This window comes from Eptatretus burgeri, chromosome 1 (genome assembly GCF_056783735.1).
Source record: "Eptatretus burgeri isolate ZD-2024b chromosome 1, Ebu_testis_v1, whole genome shotgun sequence".
Lineage (NCBI taxonomy): Eukaryota > Metazoa > Chordata > Myxini > Myxiniformes > Myxinidae > Eptatretus > Eptatretus burgeri.
Window position 1 is genome coordinate 61890188 of NC_140961.1, and position 10133 is coordinate 61900320.

Below are 10133 nucleotides of genomic sequence, written 5' to 3' on the forward strand. Positions count from 1 at the left end.
AGTCACCCCTAAAGCCATCTCTTCTGTTCCTTCATTTAAATGTGTAGAAGTCCATTAAATACCATATGGTAGTTGTACCTTGAAGTGGTTGGAGCATTGTGAAGGTTTTTGCATTTGGCAAGATGAAAATTAATTTGCTATCTCAGATGAGTCACAAAAGTTGTCAATGTCACCTTGCAGGATCCTTCTGTCATTGCACAACACACTTTTGTATCTGTGAACAGCTTACATAGATTTCCCACACCGAGTGATGGGGGCGGGGGGGGGGAGGAATTGGAGGAATGAACCTGGGTGTCTGTAATCCAGAAAAAGTACCCATCCCCAGTGATAGAAAAAACAAGCAAAAATACCCATTCCCAGTGATGGGAAAAGTTTAAGTTGATCTATCAATTTAAATTATTTCATGGACTTTAAAAAGGTTAATTGTGTTGCACTCTTGGTTTTACTTTAAAACAAAGCACAAAACTACTTTTACTGTTTCCAGCAAAATGGTGGTGCAACATCAGGTGGCAAAGGATCAATTTGTCTAAAAAGAGGGTAAATTATAGCTATTTTAAATTGTGTTACTCAATGAAGATCTGAATTAAATCTACTCTAATCCAGATGTTCATGTTGATTAAAAAAAATACTGGAAGGGACAATAAAGTGACTGACCATATTGCATCAAGAAAGTGAAATTAAATTGCAAAGTAACCAATCAGCAGCTTTTCAAGCATAGCAGGGGAAGCAGCCACTGTAAATGGGAGACAGTCAAATGCACAGACACCATGGTTCACAATATATACAAGACATACTCCATAAATACATGGGTGTCCATAAAGTCCTTGTGCAAATTTGAACTTTTATAACTTTTGATGTACACATGATCGAGACAAACCATAAATAAGTTAATGAAAGCATAATTCATAAAGCTTTTCCTCAAAACAGATCTTTTTTTTTAGGATTCAACATCACCACCATCTTTCGTTATACATCGTTCAATCCGATTTTCCAACTTGTTGAAAACATTCTCCAGTTGTTAAGGAATTTCTTGCACTTGTGATTGTAGCCCTAAGTTCAAAAAAAAAATGTGATTTTTAAAGAGTAAACAACAGTTTTACATAGTTCCATAAAATGTAGTTCAATGGGGACAAGGTCAGGCGAACGAGGTGGCCAAGCAATTGGTCCACGTTGAACAATCCACTTGTCTGGAAAGACATCATTCAAGAACAGCCTCACCTTCAAAGCATAATGGCAGAGAACCGAGTCTTGCTTGTACAAGGTGATATGTGAAAGATTTAATTGTCGTAGTTCAGGAACAAAATGTGGCAATGGTGTTGGTTGACCTTACCCTGATGTAGACATTGCTTCATCAGAAAATGTCAACTCGTCAAGAAACCCAGTGTAATTGTGAATTTAACAACAGCAATAACAACAACATTAATAACAACGTTATCATCAACAAAACTTGATGAACTATGCTTTCAGTTACAGGTTGTTTATACCAGGTAGGTAAATACTTTCAAGTGCGTGTCCATTTCTTGTGTGTTTGTTTGTGTGTTGGTTTGTTACTATTTCACAGATGAACCTTCGCACCCAGAAGCTCAATTTTGGGTGTCGGTACTTCAGAATCTGGGCGAGGATTTAAGCTACTCCAAGTTGTTGCTTAAGACTGCTTTGAGGCCACAAAAGGCCACAAAAGGCCACTATATAATGTATATTAAAATGTGTGGTTTGGCAATACTGTCACTGACCCTCAGGCAAGAGGAAACCAACAAATAGGCCAATAACTCTTGCTTTTCAATGTTCAACACATCCCGAAAACCCCCATCAGGGAAAACTCACCCAGCCATGCAGCAACCAGTTACCCACTTTCTCCCCCTCATATTTAAATATTTGTATATATATATATATATATATATATATATATATATATATATATATATATATATATATATATATATATATATATATATATATATATATATATATATATATATATATATATATATATATATATATATATATATATATATATATATACAGGACCCCCACCTCAGAACCTGCAGACAATGCGTCGGGTGATCGGAATGTTCGCATACTATGCCAGATGGATCCCCCAATACTCTGAAAAAATACATCCCCTAGTTTATTGCAAAAACTTCCCACCAGATGTCGCTGTTGTAAAAGCTCTCCACAGCCTCAAAGACGATATCAGCAATTACGTGGTATTATCGATCGATAGCATGGTGTCGTTCGTGGTGCAGATGGACGCTTCCGATCACGCGATCGCCGCGACGCTCAATCAGTCCGGACGACCCGTCGCGTTCTTCTCGAGAACTCTCTCAGGAAGTGAGCAGAGACACTCGGCGATAGAGAAGGAAGCGTACGCTATTGTCGAAGCCCTGCGTAAATGGAGACATCATTTACCGGGCAATCACTTCACACTTGTCACGGACCAGCGATCCGTTGCCTTCATGTTTGATGGGAAAAATAACGGGAAAATTAAGAACGAGAAAATAATGAGATGGCGGATAGATCTAGCTTGTTATAGTTACGACATTGTTTACCGGCCCGGGAGGGAAAACCCTGCTGCAGACACCTTCTCTCAGGTCTACTGTTCGGCGACAATCAGTCGGGCTTTGCAAGACCTTCATGGGTCTCTGTGCCACCTGGGGGTAACCAGAATGGCACATTCGTGCGCAGACAAAACCTTCCCTATTCTATCGAAGATATTAAACAAATGAATGCTTCATGCCCTGTTTGTGCTGAACTAAAACCCAGATTATATGGCGCGGCTTCTGGCAGGTTGATCAAGGCTACTTCTCCCTTCGAGAGACTAAATATAGACTTCAACGGGCCCCTGCCGACCGAGACAGACAACAGATACATATTCACTGTTGTTGATGAATACTCAAGGTTCCCATTCGCATTTCCGTGCTCAGATATGACCTCAGGCACTGTCGTGAAATGTCTGTCTGACCTCTTCGCCATGTTTGGGAAACCGTCGTACATACATTCAGATAGAGGGCCGTGTTTCATGTCGGCCGGGCTAAAACAGTTCCTATTTGAGCACGGCATAGCAACTAGTCGAACGACGGGTTACAACCCACAGGGTAATGGGCAGGTGGAACGGTATAATGGAGTCATTTGGAAAGCCGTAACTCTGGCGCTGAAATCGAGAGGACTGGGGCCCGAGCGGTGGGAGGTTAGCCTACTCGACGCTCTGAATTCTATACGCTCTTTGCTCTGTATGTCCACCAATGCTACTCCTCACGAATGAATGTTTACTCACCAACGACGTTATATTGACGGCCAATCGGTGCCCAACTGGCTAACCTATCCTGGAACAGTGTTCATGAAGCGCCCAGTACGACAAAGCAAGTATGAACCCATGGTGGAGGAGGTCGAACTCATCGATGCTAATCCAGAGTATGCTCATGTTAGACTTCCTGATGGCAGGGAGACCACTGTTTCGGTTAGCCATATGGCTCCCGCAGGTACTCCTCCTGCAGGTACTCCACCATCTGGTACTCCTCCCTCTGACATTCCCTCCCCAGGTGTTTCCCCCCCCCAGGAACTCCACCCGGGAATGCGAGGGGCAGAGGAGGCAGCGCGAGGAGCAGAGAGGAGGGAGCATTGAGGGGGGAGGGAGGAGGCAGTGTGAGGAGAGGGAATGGGAAGGCAGTGGGAGGGAAGGAATGGGAATGCAGCAGGAGTGGAAGGAATTGGAAGGCAGCATGAGGAGAAGGAATGCGAAGGCAGCATGACGAGAGGAAATGGAAGGCAGCGTGAGGGGAGGGAATTGGAAGGCAGTGTGAGGGGAGAGAAATGCAGGGCAGTGTGAAGGGAGGGAATTGGAAGGCAGTGTGAGCGGAGGGAATGGAAAGGCAGTGTGAGGGGAGTTAATGGAAAGGCAGTGTGAGGGGTGATAATGGGAAGGCAGTGTGAGGGGTGGTATTGGGAAGGCAGTGTGAGGGGAGAGAATTGGAAGGCAGTGTGAGCAGAGGGAATGGAAAGGCAGTGTGAGGGGAGGTAATGGAAAGGCAGTGTGAAGGGTGGTAATGTAAAGGCAGTGTGAGGGGAGGTAATGGAAAGGCAGTGTGAGGGGTGCTAATGGGAAGGCAGTGTGAGGGGAGGGAATGGAAAGGAAGTGTGAGGGGAGGTAATGGGAAGGCAGTTTGAGGAGAGGGAAAGGGAGGGCAGTGTGAGGGGAGGGAATGGAAAGGCAGTGTGAGGGCAGGGAATGGAAAGGCAGTGTGAGGGAATGGAAAGGCAGTGTGTAAGGGGCGGTAATGGGAAGGCAGTGTGAGGGGAGGGAATGGAAAGGCAGTGTGAGGGGAGGGAATGGGAAGGCAGTGTGCGGGGAGGGAAAGGGTGGCAGTGTGAGGGGAGTGAATGGGAAGGCAGTGTTAGGGGACAGAAAAGGTGGGCAGTGTGAGGGGAGTGAATGTGAAGGCAGTGTGAGGGGAGCGAAAGGGAGGGCAGTGTGAGGGGAGTGAATGGGAAGGCAGTGATGGGAATGAGATGTGAGGTAGTTGGAGTGGAGGGAATGGGAAGACAGCATGAGGGGAGGGAATAGGAAGTCAGCATTAGGGGAGGGAATGGGAAGGCAGTGTGAGGGGGGGAAATGGGAAGGCAGTGTGAGGGGAGGGAATGGGAAGGCAGCATGAAGGGAGGGAATGGAGTTAGTTAGCCCACAATTTAAGTTATTTAGTGACTGCATGTGAATTTACACACTTTAAATCCCTTCTCTAATCGATTGGTTTCATCAAACGGCTTAGAATCCTGTCATTTTTAAATGAATGATGAGCTCCCCTCTGCTCATTCAATATATAAAATGAAGAATTTCATACTTTCCTCATCATAAGAAATGCAAGTTTCACACAAACTACAACACAGGGAGTATCCGGGTTCTGAACATCATTCATACAGTAAGTAAATTGAACCAGGTGTTCTTTGGAAAGGTTATGTTGTTTCTCTGTGTGAGCTTCAAAGCAAAATAAACTTGATAACACCTGATTTCCAAGTCATTTGCCATATTAACTTGTTTTCCAAGTTGCAGAGCCAATTTTCTTTCCACCTATCACATGACGATTGCCAGCTGTTTAGAAAGAAAAATGTTAATGCACATCTCCTTGAAATTGTTTTTTTTTAATTTGTTTGTTGCAATTCACCTTGAACAAGGGTGAAAGCTACTTAAGGTGTTTGGGTTGTATACATTACAGTACAGAATAGTACTGTAATCAGTAATCGGCTGTTGCTGATTACTGAAAAAATGCTGATACTAGATTCTGATATTGGCCCAGCACTAATATATAATGTGTGCATGTGTATGTGTTCATGTGTGTGTCGTAAAGCATAACATATTATCTTTGCAAACTCCCCTTCCCCCTCACCATTCTCTCACCCCAACTCCCACCCCCAATATATATATATATATATATATATATATATATATATATATATATATATATATATATATATATATATATATATATATATATATATATATATATATTGAGATCCAGGTGAGGTCCGCAATTGAACTTCCGCAATTGAAGTTATCCTCCCTTTGTCCAACTCCCTCTTTCCGTGTGAGATGTGGTGTCCCAGGTACTTAACCCTTTCCTGGATCATTTGCAGTTTGTCCTTGTTTACCTTGTGGCCTTTTCTTGCTAATGCCCATAGCAGCTGCAGCGTATCTGTTGTACACGCTGCTTTGTTTGTGGAGCAAATTAGCAAGTAATCCACATACTGTAGCAGCACTGATTTACCTTCAAAAACATCATCTTCTAGATCCTTGTGCAGAGCACGCGAAAATAATGTTGGACTATCTGCGAACCCTTGGGGCAACACATCCATGTGTACTGATGGCCTTTGTACATAAAGGCAAATAAAAACTGCGATTCCTTATCAATAGGTATGCTAAAAAACGCAGAACATAAATTGATGACTGAGAAATGGGTGGGGCTCACGGGAATAGATGTTATCAGTCCCTCTGCACTAGGTACCACAAGGTGAACACCTTGAATTATCTCATTCACTTCTCACAGGTCCTGGACAAATCTCCATTTATCCTTCTGTGGCTTTTTCACTGGCAAGAAAGGTGTGTTACACAGACTTGAAGTTTCCGAAATTATACCCTGTTCCCTCAAGGACTTAATTACTGGTGCTATACCAGCCTCTGCCTCCTTACGGAGAGGGTATTGGCGCACATTTGGCCACGGCATTCCGGGCTTCAGTTTAACCACGAGGGGCGTTGCCCCAATGATTCGACCGACATCATTGTCATGTTTGGTCCACAATTGTTGTGGGACCTCTCCCATCAAATTTTCCACCTTTTCTATCGTGTCCATCATCTCTAATGCCTTTTCACGCTTTGGTGGTAAATTGACCTCTTCCACCAGTCCTTGTATCTCCTTTTCCAGAAAATCACAAATCCATCCTTCATCATTCTCCAGCCTATGCACTTGCCAGTGCAACATTGTTTCTGTGCAGCTCACTGCTGCCTCCTGTAGGCGATAAACCATAAATCCCAAATCCTTTGGGTGATATCCATTTGCTGTAGTCATTGTTGCATGTGAGGTTACTCCCGGTGGATACTTTGTCAACTGCTTTTGCTCGTCTGTGAGCTTAACCTCCATTGCGATGCCTTCCTTACCAACCATTAGGCAGCAAAGCAACAAATCATTGCGTGTTTCCAAATGCGGAGCAATTTTCTCCGCAAATTCAGTATCATTCCCTCCCGCATCATTATAAATTGTACAATGTGGAGGATTACAATACGTGTGTATCGTCAATTGTGCATTGTCTAGCCACATTTGCATTTCCTTATTCTCGTCTAAGATAGCATCTTGACATATCAAAGCATTTCTAATCGGTTCTTTTGGCAATCTCCACCAATAAACAATCGGGTGTGGTGTCATCAGGATCATCATTGCTAAATGTGTCTTATCCCTGGGAATATCAACATAAACCCCTTCTTTTGTGCATGCTATCGTGCATCCTAGCTTACACAACAAATCTCTACCTAGCAGATTTACTGGCGTAGTGCTTGTGAGAAGAAAGGCATGTTTCTCTTGCAAAGGTCTGAACCGTACTGGTAATTGTGTTGTTGCTTTTAGTGTCTGTAACTTACCCCCTAATCCTACTACTTGTACTTCAGTATTGGATTTTTCAACTCCTGGCAGTTCCTTCGCTGCAATAGTGGAATGAGTGGCTCCCGTGTCGACTAAGAAAGAAAGCTTCTTACCTGAAACATCCAGAGTGAAGGTTGGCTCCTCTATTGGTGTTAGTGTCAGCATTGCTCCCTGCAACACGGGTCCACCCGCGGTGTGTCAATACAACTTACGACCCTGCAGCCGTCTTGATCCACCATCTTGTTGAAACCCTGGTCGCCCTTGTGGGCAGTTCCTTCACCAATGTCCTTGCTTCCCGCACTGAAAACATTCTTGCGGTGGCGCTGTTGGTTGTGCTCGGCTTTGTCCTGCTGCAGTTCTCGAGCGGGTCAGTAGTGGCGATCGTGTCCAACCTCGACTTTTCCCTACTCGTTTCTTGGGTTTCCCTCTGTCTGGTGCCACCGGCGGGGGTCTTTGTTGGATTCTCATTTGGCGCTCCCAATGTCTAGCCGCTTCTTCGTCTTCTGAGTCTGTGTCATCTTCCTCGAGTTCCCACTTTCTCCAATCTTTATTCTTCCTTTGCTCCGCCACTTTGTCTAACAATACCATTTGGAACACCTCCTCTTTAATTTTTGTTTTTGTGCTCTCCTTTTCTTCTGACCGGGTTGAACATTGGTCAGCAGCTGTACAAATCTCAGTTGCTGGTCTTGCCTGCCAGCCTAGCATTACATACTTCAACTGCTTCTTCATTTGGGGTCTGAGCCCTTCCATTGGGAAGTTAGTCAACGCTCGCTGTGGTATCTCTTGTTCAACTTGAAAACCCCCATATTGCAAAAATGCCTGCGCTAATCTATGCATGAATTTGGACGCCCGTTCCCCTTGACGTTGCTTTGTTTCGTAGATCTTATGCCAATCTAGCGCTGCCAGTCGCATCGCTCTCTCAATTACATCATAGAGCAGCTGACGCGTAGTCCGCCTCTCTGCAGCAGTCCATGCTGCTGCTCCCTGTGGCTCTTCCTCTGGCTAATTGCCATCTTGTTTAGCCCTTTTCCACACAAATGGGGACAGCACTGTGTGGCATAATACTCCAATGTCTCTAGGCGAGCAACGGTGTGCCTCAACCCACTGCACTATCAATTCCTTTCTTGCTCCTACATTCCCTCTCAGTTCTAGCACTCGTTCCTTCATTGATCTCAATTCACTTTCTCTAAACGGTCTGTACACCGATTGAGCTGGCCCTCCTGGCCCCGCTGGAATTATTTATTGTACCGGGTAGGCAGAGGCTGTGGCCAGCAGTCCCATGGCTCCCAGGTGCGGATACAAACTTGGTGTGTTATTCACACACGCAGGTGGAACACCTGCATTGTTTCCCTGGTCTTCCCACCTCTGCACTGCAGTTACAGGGGTGGGAAGATTTCCCTTAACTTGCATCCCCTTAGTTTGTGCTCCCATTTTCTCGACTTTTTGTTCCACTTATTTTCTAGCCACCTCATTTACCTGTAGGGCTTCCTCCTCCCACATGTCATATGCTCGCATGTCTGGCTCAGGTTTTACTTGATCATTTATTCGATGTTCTAGTCGGCATGATAGGTTATCTATGATTTTTGATCTTAAAGAACCCCATGTTGGGAATGGGTGTGGATCCCCCTTTGTCCACTTTTGCCACAATGCCAATTGGGTGCATGACTTAGATCCATATTTTACATGCATCAATCCCGCGGCTGTATTCCGGGGTGGGTCATCTTTATCCACTTTTGGCTTTGATGCCTTATTTCGCATATTTCCTTATTTCCCTGATCCTTCCTAGAGTTTTCTTGGGCCGGGTTAGTGTTTTCCGCCTGGGGTGTTCCTTCACACTCTCCCAATGCACACTTTCCGCTCCCTCAACCTCCCAATGGAGTCTTTTGGGTTGGGTCAGGGGTTTTCACACCTTTCCCTCCCCTCAATCTCCCGTTCGGATCCTGGCCCTGGCGTATTCTTGAATCTCCCGTACGGTCTCCCAACGGAGTGTCCTGGGGTTTCCCTCAACCCTCCAATGGGCCCTCACCTTCCGTGGTACCCCTTTCCGATGTGCAAATATAACTCCTTCTCCCCTGGTTCGTTTTGTAAGGGCAAGGACAGATCTCAGAGAGCAGCGAGTATCCCCAGTGTGAGAAAGGAGTCAGCTTTCTTTCCTTTTCCTTAAGCTGGCCGGCTCTTTCCTCCTTTGTCTCACCAGGGCTCTCGAGCTCCTTCTCGATCCGGCTTGCCCCTGCTCGCTGCACCAATTTTTGAGATCCAGGTGAGGTCCACACTGATTAAGATCAAGATTTGTTCCCACCGATCTTGGTCGAGAATGTTTTATTACACATCAGACATATGCATATGGAGAAAACAGGCTTTCAACACAATAGTCCACCCAGCCTAATCCTCTGGTGAGCTGGCTTTCAGCACTGCCTTATATTCAGTTTACTGTGACCTCTGAATGACTGCTTGTCAAAGAGGATTTGTTACCATTCATTAGTTTTTTAGCATTCTCCTGCCAGTACTGCTGATAAGAGAGCACAGAGAGTACAGAAACAGCTCCCTTCCTTCCCTTATCAGGATTTGCAAGGTAGCCTCCTACATGTTGTTGGGCTTTAGCAGTTCTGGGCAGTAATCCAACAGATTCCAGGCAGCCCAGCTGCCCGGTCAGAAAGGCCACTCCAAACAGTCAACAAGGCCAGCTGTGGTGTCAAAGTGCCAGCCCTTAGGCTGGCAAAACAAGTTCTTTGACAGTGCACAGATAAACATTGGGAAGATTTATCCTTTCCCAATTTCCAATTAGCTCAAGAGTTTAACAAATCACTAAAAGCATGCATGGTTGCTGTTAGAGTACACTCAAGCCCCGACATATATATATATATATATATATATATATATATATATATATATATATATATATATATATATATATATATATATATATATATATATATATATATATCTCTACCTCTCTCTCTTTCTTTGAATGAAGTGCAACACACTCTCCTTTCACGCCTACCTTTCTCTCAC